Genomic DNA, 18,464 nt, shown 5'->3' with positions numbered 1-18,464 from the left:
ATTGTCTGAAAATGCTTTCCTTTCCTATGTTGCACAGTGATTTTAAAAGTAATTTCTGCTAAAAATTTTTTCTTCTATATAAAAGAGCTTATTTTTATGTATGTTATGGGGAAGAATAAATTCAGGAAGCTTAATATGCAAAATAAATGGACAGGGATTAGTAATATGGAAAAAGAACAGAATAGAGACTCCAGAACTAAATTATTGCATATAAGAATATTTTAATTTGTAAAACCAGAGGCAGTTGATATCATAGAGGAAATAGTGAGTTTGTCATTAAATAGTGTTGGACAATTGTTCATCCATGTGGAAAAATATTGACATCTATATTAATCTGTTTATGTGCATTTGTATCTATGTCTAAACATTTTATACTTATATTATGCTTGGACACCTTTCCCCATCATACATAATAATATGCTATTTATATTTTTATGTTATTATGAAATTTTAAATTTTTGCTCATACACATCAATCCCAGAGTACAGAGATAGATTTGACTTTATCATATTCATGTTGTATCTAGAAAATTTGATAAACTCATTAATTTTAACATTTATGATCATTTTAATGAGTTTTCTATACATAGAGTAATGTTATCTAAGAAGAATAACAGATTACCTCTCCCTTTCCTATTTTCATATCTTTAATTTCCATAATGGTACCATAAGCAGTAAAGTTGTATACTGTCCCATGTATACTTGACCAGAATACATATTCTGAAGTTAATAGTTTAGAATTATATATAAACTCAGTCAGGCATTTCATTTGTATTGTTTAAGTATTCTCTATACTTAAATTTCATCCTGCTTTAGTTCCCAATTACCAGAAACTTAGTTGGCTTTCTTTCTGTTATGATGGTTGATGTTTTAGGCTTTTTCCCTAGCTTAGTTTGTGTTGACATGTTTTGATTCTATGCCATTAGGTGCATAAAAATTTAGAATTGCTACTTCATCATAATCAAATAAATATTTTATTTTTATGTGTAAACTTTTGTTATTATTCCTTTCTGCTTTAAAACTTCTTATATAATTATACCCATTTTCTTTTTGTAAATATTTTCATATTATATATTTTTCCAATTGATATTGTTTGAATCTGTGTCCCCACTGCATTGTAATACCCAGTGTTGGGTGTGGGTGGTTGGAGGAGATTGGATCATGGGGGCAGAGTCCTCATGAATGGTTCATCTCCATTCTCTTAGTGCTGTTCTCATGATGGTGTGTTATCAAGACATCTCGTTGTTGAAACTGTGTGGTACCTCCCCACTCACTCTCTTCCTCCTGCTCCGGCTGCATAAAACGAACCTGCTTGCCCTTCACCTTCTGCCATGATGGTAAGTTTTCCTGAGGCCTCTCCAGAAGCTAGGCAAATGCCAGCATCATGCTTCCTGTACAGTCTGTGGAACTATGAGCCAGTTAAACCTCTTTCTTTATATATTATGCAGTCTCAGGTATTTCTTTATAGCAGTGTGAGAATGGACTGATATACCAATATTTTAATGTTAATCCCTAACTTAAATCTTGATTTTAGAAATCTATTGCATTCCCTCATTTATGTTTCCAATCTAAGAACTGCCAAAGAAACTCTCCATTGCATTTTAAATGTATTAATACTTCTGGGTTTTAAAACATGAGGCTGTGTGGTTTAAAATACTTAAATGTAAATAATTTATTGAAGAATCAAATAAAAGCCCTTGATTTTATATATATATCTTTTTTTTCTTTTTCTTTTTTGACACGGAGTCTCGTTCTGTTGCCCAGGCTGGAGTGCAGAGACGCGCTCTCGGCTCCCTGCAACTTCCATCTCCCAGGTTCAAGTGATTCTCCTGCCCCAGTGAGAGACAGGACTAGCTGGATTTCCTAGGCGAAAAATCCCTAAGCCTAGCTGGGAAGGTGACTGCCTCTACCTTTAAATATGGGGCTTGCAACTTAGCTCACGCCGGACCAATCAGGTAGTAAAGAGAGCTCACTAAAATGCTAATTAGGCAAAAACAAGAGGTAAAGAATTAGCCAATCATCTATTGCCTGAGAGCACAGCGGGAGGGACAATGATCGGGATATAAACCCAGACATTCCAGCCGGTAACAGCAACCCTCTTTGGGTGCCCTCCATTTGTATGGGAGCTCTGTTTTCACTCTGTTAAATCTGCAGTCTCCTCTCCTCGGTGTGTGTTACCGCTGGAGCTGAGCTTTCGCTGGCGTCCACCACTGCTGTTTGCCGCCATCGCAGTCCTGCCACTGACTTTCATCCCTCCGGATCCGGCAGGGTGTCTTCCGTGCTCCTGATTCAGAGAGGCGCCGGTTGCTCCTCCGGGCTGAAGGCTTGCCATTGTTCCTGCACAGCTAAGTGCCTGGGTTCGTCCAAATCGAGCTGAACAGTAGTCACTGGGTTCCACAGTTCTCTTCCCTAACCCACGGCTTCTAATAGAGCTATAACACTCACCACATGGCCCAAGATTTGAGTCCTTGGAATCCCTGAGGCCAAGAACCACACCTCAGAGAACGCGAGGCTTGCCACCATCTTGGAAGCGGCCTGCCGCCATCTTGGGAGCTCTGGGAGCAAGGACCTCCAGTAACACCAGCCTTCAGAGTAGCTGGGACCACAGGTACACACCACCATGCCCTGCTAATTTTTGTATTTTTAGTAGAGACGGGGTTTCACCATGTTGGCCAGGATGGTCTCTATCTCTTGACCTCGGGATCTGCCTGCCTTGGCCTCCCAAGACTTATCTTTTTATTGACCTGATATAAATCCAAAACTGAAAAAAATACAGATTTTTTATTTTAAGGAAAAAATAAAAATAGTATTTATTCATGGTAAGGAAATCTGTCTTTCCCAAAAATTCAAATAATGGTTTACTGTCAACGAAAGAGTCGAACTCTATAAAATATTTGAAGAGATTTATTCTGAGTCAAATATGAGTGACCATTGCCCGTGACACAGCCCTCAGGAAGGCCAGAGAACAGGTGCCCAAGGTAGTTGGGGCACAGCTTGGTTTTATACATTTTAGAAAGGCATGATACATCAATCAAATACATTTAAGAAATACATTGGTTTGATCCAGAAAGGCAGAACAATTCAAAGTTGGGGGTGGAGGGGGCTTCCAGGCTATAGGTGAATTTAAACATTTTCTGGTGGACAATTAGTCGACTGTGTCTAAAGACCTGAGAGAGATAGAAAGAGAATGTTTAAGTTAAGATAAAGATTATAGAGACCAAAGTTCTTTTGAAGTCTTATAGAGGCTGCCCTTAGAGACAATAGGTGACAAATGTTTCCTATTCAGATCTTAGTTAATCTCATTAGAATTGGGAAGGTCTGGAAGAAAAAGATCTGGCTATGTTAACAGATGTTCTTTATAGGTGCAAATTTTTCCCTCAAAGAACAGCTTTGCAGGGCCATTTCAAAATATGGCAAAGAAACATGTTTTGGGGTAAAAATATTTTGATTTTCTTCTTTTTCTCGTAATGTTATGCCAGAGTCAGGTTGGAAAGTAAATCATGATATATAAGGTTAAATAAAACACATCTGATGAGAATTTATGATTTGTAGGGCATGACTCCTCAGATCCCTTAGAAAGGAATTAGGGAAAGATTGAAAAATCAGTTTAGTTCTCATTAAAAAAATCCTTTACCATACATTACTTAATTTTGTATCTGCTATTGCTGCTTTTCTATGTATTGAATGGGGACATGGGTTGTTTAATGGTAGTGAAGAATGAAAATATCTTAAATGCTTAATGAAATCAACAATAAACCTAAAGTTTTATTATTAAGCAATATATAATATTTTTAGTAATTTTTATACATGTGCATGTATATATTTACAAATTTAGAAACATTTTGGAGAATGCATGCAACGTAATACATTAATAATTTTATCTGCAGATGTAGGCCCACTACTAATTAGAACTATCAACTAATGTTTTACATTTTTCTCACTGGCCATTCAATTCTTCTTATAACAGGCTGGAAACTATGGCCTAAAAAATATTTACCTCAGTAAGGCTCTGATTAGATACGGAATTTCACATTCTTTTGCATGTAATTCAAATTACTTTGGGTTTCCAGAGAAAATTGTACATTGACATCTGATACTCTACTGAATACCATTCAGCAAGCATTCTAAAACTACCAGCTCTTAAGTTCTGATTCTGATAAAAAGTTCCTCTTACTAACCATGGTGATAGGTACTCTAAGTGACTATACATAATATTCTTTCATTTTCTTCGGGGCATACAGTAACTACAACTTCTAGGCAATACTCCGTATCTCCTGGAACTATCGGTTTCCAAAATGCCACAATTGCCTGAATTGGTCTGCTTTATGACTGTTATCCTATTTTAATGATTAATAGTGCCCACTCTTGTTGTCAAAATGTTACTGTTTAGAAGATAAATTATATGGTCAACCTAACTGAAACCATCAATGGATCGTCAACATAAATCTGAGGAAAATAGTCAAGCCTACATTCTCCATAAATCTGAAAAATTGTTGACTACATAGCTATTTATTTATATGTTCAGTGAATATTACCCAAAAGTAAACCATTAGCCAGGTACTCTGCTAAGTGCTATAAGAAAAGTGATGAAGCTGACATAAGTTTTCCGCTCTACTCTCATTGTTACTATTGAATCCTCACGCTGTTAAGAGGTAGATTGGGCTGTTGTATTCTCAGGCTTAGAGAAGTTGAATAACTTGACTTAGGCCAAGCACTTAGTAAGTGGAAGATGATCACAGGTTTCTGTCTCCAGTTGCCATGCAATTAACCTATACGCTACTCCGGCAACTCTAACTGAAAAAAGATAAGTTTACTCTAGGATAAAACCAGTGAAAAACAGCAGTCTTTATTAAACCATATTCTTGTCCAGTCTCTTCTACAGAGTGACCTTGAAAGCAATCTCAGTGCTTTCCAGGGCAAACTAAATTGATCACACTTTGATAAAGTCCCAGAATCATCTTATTGACAACCACATTACACATTAAAGATATTGCCATATTGCATATCCACATTAAACATATTCATTTTGGTGATTAGTGGTTTAACTTAACCAATGAGCTAAATGCCTTCTTTTTTCTATTTTTCTTGATAATATAAATACAAATTGTGAGATGTCCCCTGGTCTCTGGAACGGTGTAGTTTAAATGACAGGTGAGTTTTGTATTGCAAAGGAACTCAAATAGACAAACAGTAATGGATTTTATCACTTTGTTAATCATTGGAAGCTATTTTGCATGACAGAGACAGATAACTCTTCGCTCTTTAGCTATTTAATATGTGAATATACCAAACCTCTTGAGTATTCTTGGTGAAATACATCAGATAGTGTTTTTTTTCTTATTGGGCAAGTACTCTAGTTTATTAAAGAAGAAGTTGCTATTCAACTGAAGTTTTAACTAGACTGACTCTGGGGCTCAAATGGTAATCCACAATTTGCCAGGATATTTATTCTGTTCCATTTGAGCAGCAGCATGGTTTAATGAGAAACATTGCTCTTTCCAATGGCCTCTGTAGCACTGTAATTTTACCACATTATTTATTTGTATTATGGGATAGTTGATTGTCATTTCTAATCTTTCATCCTTCCCAATATCATTCTCTTTGCCACGTGACTGTATTTCCTCTCACTAGTAGTGGAGTATATTTCGCTGCCCCATTGATGCTGAATTCTGCCATATGATTTTCTTTGGTCACTGTCATATGAGTAAAAATGACTGTGGCAGTTCCAAATCTAGACTTTTAACAGCATTGCCCATTTATGCATACCCCTCTTGCATTTCTGCCATTGTAATTAGAAGAACATGCCTTGGCAAATCCACTGATCCAAGGAAGATTAGAGACACATGTAATAGAGCCCCAATCTGCCACTTGATTCCAAGGGTAGCCAAGTTCAGCTACTTAATCAGCCAGCTTCCAGCTGACCTGCAAGCACGTGAACATAAACAAGTGATTGTTGTAAGCTACTAGTTTTTAGGGAGTTTTTTTTCTAAGACATTATTGCTGCAATTGGTGGTTGATGTATGTACATTCAAGAAATGCCTTCAGAACTCTTATATAGTAGACATTAACCTAGAAGGTGATAAAATAGTAGACAAAAGAATAGTGATATATGTTCTCATAAACTACCATTTAGAGAGTGATAGAGACAAGTTGATGGATAATAAAATGTAATGTGGATAAATGTTTTGATCAGAGCATGGTGTTGTGGGAATATATGAGGCTGGTGCCTCATTTGTACCTGTGGGTTTGCCGTTAACTCTCCTTAAGAAGTCATGACTATGTCAACAGTGGGACTAGTAAAAACTGTATAAAGGAATGACATTTAGTCCAAGTAGAGTTAGCAGCGTGAGTGATCAGAGGGCACTGAGTACTCGATGAGCTGGAAGGAGATGAGATTGGCTATGGTGAATGTTGGAGGAAGAGTGGAGGGAGAAGCTCATGATGTATGTGCTTTAGCTAATGCAACACTATGGTAACTATTATAGTGTTTGGACTTGACTCAATGAGCAGTGGTAGTGGTGGTATTGGTAGGAGGGAATTCTAGCTTTTCTTTACTACACCTGTTATTATTTAGTTGTCTTTCCCATGAGAAGATGAGAATATCGGTATCCTCAGTGCCAGACAAATTGCTTTTTCCTGGATCATATATTTAATGCATTCAATGTGTAGAATGGCATTTAACACATTGAATGCATTATAGATTTATATGTGCCAGTTTCAGTTTCTGGGAGGCAAATGGGGATGTGAACAAAACAAATGGTTAGTCATGTTTCATACAAGTTTAGGATCAACTTATTAGATCATCTTGAATGCCTTTCCCTGCCAATTCAGGATGAATTAAATTCTGGCCTAGCCATTTCCCAGTGGTTTGTCTAGCCTAATTTTAAAATAATCAAATGAAGGGACTTAAATTAGCTGGGGAAATTATTCCATGCTTTAATAGATTTTGATGCTAGGAAATGTTTTTCTGACAGTCTAACCAAATTTTCCTTCCACGATTTTATCCCATTACTTTTAGTTCTGATTTAAAACCATCTGAATACTCTCTTTTTCTTTTAAGTGGTCACACAATCACCTAATATTAAGATCAGTGGTTTTCTTTCCTTCATTTGCCAGACCCTTGTTTTTTCACACAAATTGAAGTTACATTTTTTTCTCTAGATTTATTAGCTTACATATTTTGGTCCATTTTACTCTATTTTTCATCTGGGCTTTAGCATTTATATCCCGTTTTTATCATCTTCCCCAGTAGTGTTTGCATCATGTCCCCGATGAGGGTAATTAGTGAGCTGTTTGTTCCCCTTTCAAAGTTATGAATAAAGATGTTTTGTAAAATAAAGCTCTTACGCTGATCTTTACTGGGTCCTCTGGGAGACTTCCTCACAGCTATGCACTCTGACCTTATCATGAGTTGTTTTTTCCGTTTCTTCCAGTTTTCAAAATACGTAAGCAGCAAAACATGCAAATCTACTGAAAATTGTCAAATATGTGCTTGCGATGTGTTCAACAAAAGAGAACCAATTAAAATATGTTTTCGATTTAGCCGCTACAGAGTACAGAGTCTCAGTACTCAGGATCTGCAGCTGAGGTTCTTTCCAAGAGACAATAACTTCATGACAAATCGTACACTCAGCAAAGCTGTCGAGACTGGGTCTTGGCAGTTTTTGTCCATGGTGAGAAGTGTTAGCAGAGCTTTGACTTTCTGCAGTGCTTGGCGTATTGTGTTATGAGTTGAAGCAGGAGATTTTCAGGGAAGTGTTTTTGCATGTCTGGCTACCCTCGATTTGGAAGGAGCATTAATTCTAGGGTGATCGACTCCTTTGCCGTGCCCTAACAATAGCATCGTTGGCTACACTTTGGTTCGAAAGAACATTTTCCAAAATTGTTTTCTTTTAATATGGTCTTGTTAAAAAAAAGAATGTTATGTGAAAATGTAAATGGAAACAAGGGGAGGAAATGGACATAGGGAATGAGCAAATATTGAACTATTAGGCATACACACAAATATTTACCTCTCTCTATACAAAGACACTTTCCAAAATGTTAGATATGGAGAAAATCTGTAGTTCTGAATTAGGCAATTGTGTTAAATACAATGTCTTCCGCCCAAAAGAACATACACTCCAGATGTCACCCGTGGAGGACACACTGAGGAAGATCTACACATTTTTAAAGGCTGCATGGATCATTTTTCTTCTGTCTTAGGACAACCCAGTTGGGGCATGTCTAATGTTACTCCCAATTCTGAGATCAGGAAAATTAGGATTAGATAGTTGGACTGACTTGTCGGGCCACCTATGAGTAAAGGCTGCAACTGAATTCTAACTCCGGGTTGTCAGATAACTGAGTCAGATTTTGAACGCCATATATACTGCACTTAAATGAGGTAATCCATGTAAAATATCATGCCTGACAAATAGTACAAGCTTCTTATCCGTTGACTGTTACTACTAATCTGGATGAAAAGCATGACTTCTTGTTTCTAACCCAAATCCAAGATTTTTGAAACAGTAGCTGTTGCCAAAACGCTATGAGAAAACTCTTCTAAGAGATCCCCATGTGCCAATATGAAAAAAAAAATATTTTCTGCAAAAATAAGTTTATTTTGCTTCAGCTAAACACAAATAAAAACTTTAAAAAGTGTTATAGTGACTTTTTGGTAGTCTTGCTTTGCCATTAATTATCTTTATGATATCTTTGAGTTAATTCTTCTAGCTTCAGTTGTTTTATTGTAAAATGAAGGTACTATGAGAAGTTATAAAATGAGAGGATTCAAGTGAAAGTACCCTGAGGATGATACAGCACTACAGAGATGCATGTGAATACTATTACTCTTACTACTCTAAATTTCCCATCTAAACCTGTAGGGATTGAATGGTGGCCCTGAAAATGTAAGTCCACATCCTAATCCCTGGAACCTGTGAATGTTGCCTCATTTGGAAGAGAGGGTTTCACAGAGGTAATTAAAGGTTTTGATATGAAGAGATTTAAGGTGCATGATCTAAATCTAATGACAAATGACAAATGTCCTTAAAGAGACATATAGAAAAGACACACACACACAGAGGAGAAGGTTATGTGAAGACAGAATCAGAGCTTAGACTAGACTACAAGTCCAGGAATGTCAGCAACCAACAGAAACTGAAAGAAGTTTTCCTCGAACCCCCAGAGGAAACAGGTCCCTGACGGTATCTTAATTTCAGACTCTTGATCTCCAGAGCTCTGAAATAATAAATTTCTGTTGTTTCACGCCACCTAGTTTGTGGTAGCCTCAGGAAACCAAATAAATAAATAAATAAAACAAAAATAAACCCACAAAAATGGTATGATTCCAATGCTTTAATGTATTTAATTTAACTTGAGCTTCTAACTTATCCATTAACATGACAAGCTTAAATGGATCATTCTTAAATTCTTTTCTAAGGGCAACAATAATTAATTAGATGTAAGTTTTCTACCAGTGTGTTTTGAAAATGTACCCAGTTTAGAAAATAAAGAAAGAAACTTGGGATACTAAAGAGGAAGGTGAAAAACGCCCAGGGTACCAAAGCTGGTGGTGGTCAAGGAAAGCACAAAGGTAGAAAATAGAACAGTTCTAATCTCCAGGTAATCTTCAGGAAAAAAAAAAATTAAAGGCTATATTGACTCTAGATAATTAACATATTTTGTACATTTTACTTCAACAATATAGATTTACATTCAAGGTATCTTTTTTATGGCAAACATTTCTATTTTTTGAGACAAGAAATAAAGTGCATATTCAAAAACAAATTCATAATGAATTCAAAAATTCATGTTTTGAGAGACAGTTTTCAAGTTTTAAATTATAATGGAACTACTTTCATATATATCTTAGAAGTAAAATTATGCATATCATATTTCCACATTTGATTAAGGTTTTCTGTGAAGTAGACAGCTTTTAGATTATTTACTAATTTAGCAGTAGCATTTTATTGATTAATAAACATTTTTAGTTGATCAGCAGGATGTAGAACTTAACATATTGGAAAGTATTTTATTTAGATAGAATACTTTTTTTTTTTACATTGGATTAACACAAATTGGGTAAAAACTTCTTTCCCTGTTAATTTAAATTAGCTCTAAAATGCTAATCCATTTGTTTAATTATTTGACTCTTAGCCAAATGGTTTTTGTGTTTTTAAAGTTTTCAGTGTGTGACATGAAAGCAAAACAGAACAAAACAAAGCCCAAACCACAAGCCTGTTAAAAGTTATTTCATATGGCTCAAGAAGCCAGGGATTAGAGAATTCTATGTCCAAGTCCTATTCACTATGCTCTGTTTCTATCTTGAAAAGATGTGAAAACTCTAAGACAACATTTAGAGCAGTAGTTGCTTAAAACTGAAATTAATTTCAGTTGCCTATACTCAAAATATACTATTAGAATGCCAAATTTTTGTTTATTAAACTTTTTTCTTTTTTAAAAAAATAGCCATGTTTATTAAGCAACATCTACTGCTTTTGGATTCCTTGAGTGATGGATAATAGATATGTTAACAGAGGATTATTTTGATTGATTGACAGATTCATTCATTAATTTATAAAAATAAACACTTTACACATGTGTATTCATTGAACATATTGAACATATGTACTAAATACTTATCTAGGAGCTAAACATACATTGGTGACAAAATTGGTAAACATTTTCAAGTAGCTTCCATTGCAGCAAATTATCATGAAGGCAATGACAGATAAAGTGATAGGAAGTGTGGATGGGAAAGAGGCAGGAAAGCATAACAGCAGGTGGGGTGGGAAAGGTAGCTGGGATCAGATCAAGGCCTCTGGGCCAGGGGAACATGACTTTATGTTGAATGTATTAACCTTGGAGAGATTCTGAAACCTAAACATAAACTACCATGTATTATGGTTGATTTCTCTGAAGTCACCCCATTGCATGTGGTGTCAGCCCCACGGAAAGATTATTTTGATTGCAAGGGTAAATGGGGACTAGAAATTAGAAGGAAAGATATCAAAGAAGAAGACCACATTCCACCAACCTTCACCAGAATGTGTGTCCTACCTTTATTGTCTCTGTAGGGTTCAAGTAATCAATTTGATTTTTCAATTATGCTTGGTGAGAGTTTAGCGATTTTTCTTTCTGTTCATGTCATTGGTTTTGTAGCATGTGTCTATTTATTGATTAATTTATTGATTTAATCAATAAATAGCCACGTGCTACAAAAACTGCAACTGGCCTGTTAAGCTGTCTTGATAAACACTTAATGGTCCTCATACTGCTTTAAAGGGACCACTGGAATGGGATTTAGTGTGTGTTCACTCAGTCAGGTCAGTTGACTCTTTTCCCTTTTAGGGAGGAAGGGCTTTGAATTGGCCTTTTAAGAGAGCAGGCTTTAAAAGGAAAGGGACCCAGGGAGTTTCCTGAGTCTGTGGAGACAGAGTTGGTGAGTAAGTAGATGGTAATATACTATAGGTACCTTCTGAGAGGGCTCTTGGTGATTCTGCCACTGGGAGGCAGGCGTCCATACCCCTGAGTGTGGACTAGACCCAGACTCATTTACAATGAATAGGAAATAGTAAAGGTGATGAGATGTTGCCTTTGAGGTTATGTTAGGGCAATCATGTACTCGTATCTTGTAAATTCATTTATCAAATGTTTTCATAGCTCATATCTAGGTAAATCAGTTCAGCAGAAGGGTGGGCATTCTTCAGGGTGTAGGAAAGCCCTATTTCTTTGCTTTGCTGAGCACAGAAATGGCTTGGCCATACCTAACTTTCCTGTCAACATACATTCAGTCATGTGCTATGCACATGTATACACACACGCATGCACACACACACACATGCCTACACTACTTTCAGAGGTAAAACTAGAAAATTCTCAGAACATACAAAAAATCTTCTGCCCAGCACTACACATTCTAGGGGGAAGTAGTCATGTGCCACCACAGCTAATTCTTATATTTTTTTTGTAGAGATGGCGTTCTGCCATGTTGTCCAGGCTGGTCTCAAACTCCTGAGCTCAAGCTATGCTCCCACCTCGGCATCACAAACACATCCCAACACACACCTCCATTTATATAAGGCAGCATCAGAGATGTGATTTGTGAGGCCATCAGAGACAAATAGAAAGTGATCTATAAGCAAGAAAATAGCAACTTATGACTGCTGTTTGTTTGTTTTTTTTTTTTTTGAGACGGAGTCTCGCTCTGTCGCCCAGGCTGGAGTGCAGTGGTCGGATCTCAGCTCACTGCAAGCTCCGCCTCCCGGGTTCACGCCATTCTCCTGCCTCAGCCTCCCGAGTAGCTGGGAGTACAGGTGCTCGCCACCTTGCCCGGCTAATTTTTTTTTGTATTTTTAGTAGAGACGGGGTTTCACCGTGTTAGCCAGGATGGTCTCGATCTCCTGACCTCGTGATCCGCCCGTCTCGGCCTCCCAAAGTGCTGAGATTACAGGCGTGAGCCACCGCGCCCGGCCTGCTGTTTCTAATAGCAGTAGAAGAGCAAGTATTGGAATTGTCCTTAATGACATGGATATTTCAAGATAAATATTTGAAAGCAATACTATTACTACCCTCTGGCAACCAGTTTTACTCAACTCTCATCTTCTTACATTGGAGAAAAACAATCATACCTTCAAAGAGTTGTTTACCTTAGCTCTTTTGTGACTCACAGCAATCCAATTTGAAATTATACAGGGGAAGCTAAATGAATTAACTTCTGGCTTCTGTTTACATTTTATCTAAAAGTGGTCCGTATTTTGTGACTTCCTAATTCTAAAGGCATAACATTCGTCAGTATTATATTTGAACATGAATTTTCTCAATGAATTATTCAAAGATAAAAAATTTACAGGCGAATTCTTAATCTAGGTTTTTTAAACATGTCATTCAAAGGAAATTTAATTCTCTCAGTTAGAATAAAAGACTATTTAATAGCCACAGTTCAAGGTGGAGAGATGTACCCTTAATTCTCAGCCTGATTATAATCTAATTAGAGATAAAAAGCAAGGAAGGCATACTCAGTAATAAGTATCATAACTGAGGGAACAAACAGGGATCGCAGGAATTGCCTGAACACTGGTATTATTCCCAGCTGTGGAAATTAGGAAAATATTAATAGCTTACGTGCTGCAATTGGAAAAGGATAATTAAATAAAGAGCACATTTCAACAAGTATTAAGAAGGGGACATTTTTAGTCAGAGAGGAATGTGAATTGAAGGTAAGCATGCAGTATTTGGATAAGAGTGGGTGAGAGTACACTGATATGGTAGGCGTCAGGCCACAGAAGATAACATGTGCCTCCTGAAGTGGTGTGGAGTCTGTCTGGGGAGGAGACGGATTTTAGTGCTAGCAACGTGGAGCATGGATTAAAGGGGTGGAAAGTCAGAGACCTGTTAAGAGGCTATTATGATATACCTTCCAAGGAATGATAAGGAACTAGACTAGAACAGTGAAAAGAGAAGCAGAGAGTGGATAGAATGAATGTGAAAGATATTAGAGAAAAGTAATAACAGGATTGGCTGGGTAGTTGTTTTTTTGTTTGTTTGTTTTTGTTTGTTTTTGAAACGGAGTCTTGCTCTGTTGCCCCGGCTGGAGTGCAGTGGTGCGATCTCAGCTCACTGCAAGCTCTGCCTCCCAGGTTCATGCCATTCTCCTGCCTCAGCCTCCCAAGTAGCTGGGACTACAGGTGCCCGCACCATGCCCGGCTAATTTTTTTGAATTTTTCATAGAGATGGGGTTTCACCGTGTTAACCAGGATGGTCTCGATCTGCTGACCTCATGACCTGCCCGCCTCAGCCTCCCAAAGTGCTGGGATTCCAGGCATGAGCCACCGCACCCGGCCGGCTGGGTAGTTTTTGTTGTTGTTGTTGTTGTTTTTTTGAGACAGGGTCTCACTCTGTCATTCAGGCTGGAGTGCAGTGGCTTGATCACAGCTCACTGCAACCTGCACCTCCCAAGCTCAAACGATCCTCCCACCTTAGCCTCCCAGGTAGCTGGGACTACAGGCATGTGCCACCACAGCTAATTCTTACATTTTTTTTTTTTTTTTTTTTAGAGATGGGGTTTTGCCATGTTGTCCAGGCTGGTCTCACACTCCTGAGCTCAAGTAATCCCCCCACCTCAGCATCCCAAAGTATTGGGATTACAGGTGAGAGCCACTGTGTCCGGCTGACTGAATGGTTTATGTAAGGAGAGATGAGACAATGCAGATGTCTTATGATTGATGATGATATTGACAACCAAGACAGAAAAATAGGAGGAGAGAAATATTTAAGGAAAAAGTTAATTAGAAATATTTGAATATTTTGAAGTATCTTTAGAATTTTTACATGAAATTATTGCAGTAGATGCCTTTATGTCTCTAACACTATAGACAGATACATATGAGACAAAAATATAGATGTGGCAGTCATTGTTATATGCTACATTAGTGATAGATGAACAGTTAGCGTGAAGAAGGCTGAGAATATATTATTAACTTCAAATAGAAAGTAAAGGAGATAGGAAATGCATCTGCTACGTGGTAGGTTTTTTATTTTATTGGACACAGGAGTTGAGAGATAGGATGAACCGGAGTAATACAAGTTAATGGAATCGATAAAAAGAAGCTATTTGAAAGAACAGTAATATAAAATGCCAAAAAGAGGGCAAAGAGGAGCATGAATGAGAAAATGCTGTTAAGCTTGATCAGAGGTAACTTTCAATAGATTGGTTTCAGTGGTGAGTTGGTGGTGAGAAAAATGAAGGAGACTCAAATTGCATAGGCTTACAAAGACAGTGTTTGGTTAAAGTGTAGGCAGGGAGCAGTGGCTTAAATCACCAAGTTTATAAGTGAAAACAGAAAAGAGATAGGCTTAAGAGAAAGCTAGTTAGAGGACATGGAAATTGAGCATGTTTACGGGTAATAGAGTATAACAACCAGTAGAGAGTTTGAAAAGACAAGACAGACTCTGTAATTGATAGAACATTATTCAAGCAGGAAAGTGTTACGGGGAAATATACAGACACTTGATCTGTGGCATTTAAAAAAGGGAGAGTCTTCCTCCAAACAAGCTAAAGTGAGGGAAGAAAAAAGTCCTGTGAAAATACAAAGAAACTCTAAGGAGAGGAGGGAAGTTAAGAGATCATATGCCAGGTGGTCTTGATAATTTCAGAGAATTTTCGCTGAGATCATTTGTTCATCTGTTAAAATTTATGCTCCTGGGGAGGGTTGGAGATTTCAAGATGTTGAAAAAAGTTTGGATCGGTTGCTATAGGGAGTGAAATACAGAGTCAACAGTGAAGTTTGAATCACTCTCATTTCTAATAAAATCAGTAAGTTGAAACCACTTTTTTTTCCTCCAGCCATGCACATTTGTACAGATAGGAGCAAAGAAAACAGATAATAAGAATTTCCCAGGGCTGGAATTGGGGAAAAGAAGTGTGGACCCTGCAGGAGGCATTACAGATACATTACAAGAGGCTTCTTAAACTGTTTGAATAAGAAGTTGCAAACTGGGTTGAAAGAAAAGTGAAATCAAATGGGCACCAGGGACGACTACAGCATGGAGAGATCAAAGGCACAGGGACCACAGCAAAAACACAAATCAGGTTCTGCACGGGTTATGAAAGAGCAGGTGGTATTCAGGTTGAAGCAGTGGCCAGAATCTGAGGACATGGAGAGAAGTGGTTTCTGGAGACAGCTAGGGTGTGGACATGTTAGGAAAGGGTTGAGTTGGAGTGGGGATGGAGGCCCCTGGAGTTCAATAATTTTAAAAAGTGTGAGGCCACAGTGTGAGACTGATGACAAGAAAGGGAGAGAGGGTGTTGTAAACGAGGTGACTAAGCCAGTAAGGAAATTTTCCTGAGAGTTCTCTACATAAGAAAGAGAGAGTGAGAGAGAGAGCAAAAGAGAGAGAGAGAGAAAGAGGAGGTTAGCTATTTAATTATTTGCATTGACATAGGGTTTGTTTTCTGGGGAATTATTAGCCATATTCATTGTCAGTTTTGATTGCTGTGCTAGGCCAAAGCTGATTCCATGGGTTTTACATAAATTTAGTCATATTCGAAGTGCCTTATGGAAACATAGGATCATAACTTGAAGCACACAATGACCACCACAGCGAATCTAGACTGAGTCTTGTGTTCCTCTTTTGGGGCCTCAATTGCAGATAGACTTTACACATTGAAACAGATCCAGTAAAGAGCAAACAGTGTAGCAGAGAGAAAATCAAAGCCATTATGATATCAGTAGGCTGGAGGAGGTCCCCAAATGCCAGCTGGACCTCGATCTCAGCTGGTGTCCAGGTTCTTGACCCTGTCACGAGAAGGAATGCAAGGAGAAGTTGGAAAGTAGTGAAAGAACAGAGATTTAACATTACAAAGTGAAAAGTATACACTCAAGAAAAGGGAGTGCAGGTGTACTCCAGAGTGTCACACCAGAGGCTTTGAGGTTTCTACCTTTATGGGTTTCTTTAACCAAGGGGTGGAATATTCACGATGGCCCCGGGACAAAGGTTAAGATTTCTTGGAACTGTGGTGCCACCCATTTTTATACTAAATATGTTTGTTCTCGGAACTATCATGAAGCTGGTGGGTGTGTAACTTAGCATGTTAATGAGTGTATAATGAGGTTCTAGGTGAGACATAGGTCGAATCCAGTGCATGTTGGGTCCAGTTGGCCTTAGCCTTGGTTCATCCTCTGTTTTTTCATGGTCTTATCATACCCTAGCTTATGCAACTCTTTCAGTAGTTTCCTTTTGCTAGTCATGTGAAATTGCTGCCTGGAATTTTCTATTGTCCTGCAACCACCCTCTCTTATTCCTGTCTCAGTTATCATACTGGGGATGTAATTTTTGAGCAGTGAAAAGATTCAAGGGTGATACATTTCTCAAGTTCAGTCTTTCCAGTAAAAATATAAATTTGACTTATCAATTGTGATTCTGGAGACTGGAACTGGGACCAATGGATGGAAATTATTGAGAGGCAAATTTTGACTTAATTCGAGGAAAAAAAAAATTGTTTCTTCTTAAAGCAATGAGTCCCATGCCATGAAAAGTGTTCATAATAGACTAGTGAGACAATTCTTGCATATACTGAGGTCCATACAAGAGATAATGGGCATTGTTTTGGAACTTATTATGAATGCAGAATCTCAAGCGCCAGCCGAACCTACATTTTAACAACATCCTCAGGTGACTGCCATCTATAGTAAAGCATTGATCTAGAAGACTTTCCTCCTTTGGGTACACAGTTGGTCTACATAGGCTATAGTCTCTTCCTGTTCTGTGGTTTTTGTCATGTATTCTGATTTTAGAAGCAATTCTGTCCTTCCTTAGTTTGTCTCTGTCTTAAAATTTCAAACACCAAGTGAAAAAGCCTAGTGAACTTTTAGTCTTCGTGTTAAGTTTAATTTTGTGAGATTATTTTTGTATGACATCACTACTTAAATCATCTACATAGTAAAAACTTCAAAATGCTACTTTTTGAAAACAGCTTTGTGATTCATGAATAGTATAATTGAAATTCTGTCTTAACAGTGCTTCAAAACCAACAAAAACAATACTATCTGAAAAATATATGTGACACTCTCCCTATACCACAGCCCTTTCTTATAATTTACTGTTGACTCGTGGAGAATCACTGTAGATTTTTTTTTTCTTCACTAATAATTTACTGTGACTGGCTTGTGAAAACTGCATAGGGAAGAAGAATTGTTACTTTCTTGCTTTGTCTTGCTTTTACTTTAGTCCCTCCATTTAAAAGCAAGTTAACTGTCTCCTATTTTAAGTACTCAGATTTCTCTAAGGTCTTGGAATTTTCCTTCTGAGACAACTCAAGCCTTGTTTTACTTTTAAATGCCTGCTAAGAGTAACAGTGATTTGTTTATCAACAGAGTAAAGAAATTGATAAGCTATGGTAGTAATTATTTTTATTTTTTTGTTTAGAAAGCACATTCCTTGAGCTTTTTTTTTCCAAATGGAAAGAATTTTTAATTGGCATAAATATGACACAGCTCCCTTGTAACTGAGAAACATCATAGAAATGAATAGGGCTTTGAGTAAAACAATGTTTCTCATGACCTGATATTGTTTTGTTTGTGTGTGCAACAACTGGGCTTTATAAAAAAATTCTACTGTCAGCAGTGGTAATTCACAGTTTACAATCTCTTCCTTCCACAGGGAGTACTATCACTACTTAGAAAAGTAGCTGATTTATGGCAAATGGCAACAAGTAAGAAATCATGGTATTTATAGTGAAAGAAAGACAGAGTTTAGTGTAAAGTTTCTCTTATTTGAATTGGAGAAAGATTTGCTATTTGTGATGAACAATATACTTGGCAATATAACTGAAGACTTGCTAAGCCAAATAGTCTATTGTCTCATGACAACTACATTGTGGACAGAAAAACATGTAAAGCATGTTTCTCCTTGCTTTGCAAATTCTTTAATAATACTTGTACATGTGAGGCCCAAATGTGAGAGTGATATCAAACAGTTTAC

The 18,464-nt window shown here is 37.4% G+C and overlaps 1 long non-coding RNA gene across 7 annotated transcripts in view; it reads left to right on the top strand.

The window, feature by feature from the left end:
• Positions 1 to 807: 807 nt before the first annotated feature.
• LOC123572397 (uncharacterized) overlaps positions 808 to 18,464 on the top strand; it is a 227,838-nt gene continuing 210,181 nt past the window's right edge. For 6 of the 7 annotated variants that reach the window (XR_010585412.2, XR_010585413.2, XR_010585411.2 and 3 more), the window contains exon 1: positions 2,089 to 2,607. This is a non-coding gene — a long non-coding RNA (uncharacterized lncRNA). Of the gene's footprint in view, positions 1,337 to 2,088; positions 2,608 to 18,464 lie in introns of those variants that run through there. The other variant, XR_006696942.2, reaches the window with a different exon arrangement.

The sequence above is a fragment of the Macaca fascicularis genome, chromosome 3 (assembly GCF_037993035.2).
Source record: "Macaca fascicularis isolate 582-1 chromosome 3, T2T-MFA8v1.1".
Classification (NCBI taxonomy): domain Eukaryota; kingdom Metazoa; phylum Chordata; class Mammalia; order Primates; family Cercopithecidae; genus Macaca; species Macaca fascicularis.
Note: the sequence above shows the minus strand (reverse complement) of the source record. Positions and strands in the feature narration are given on the sequence as shown.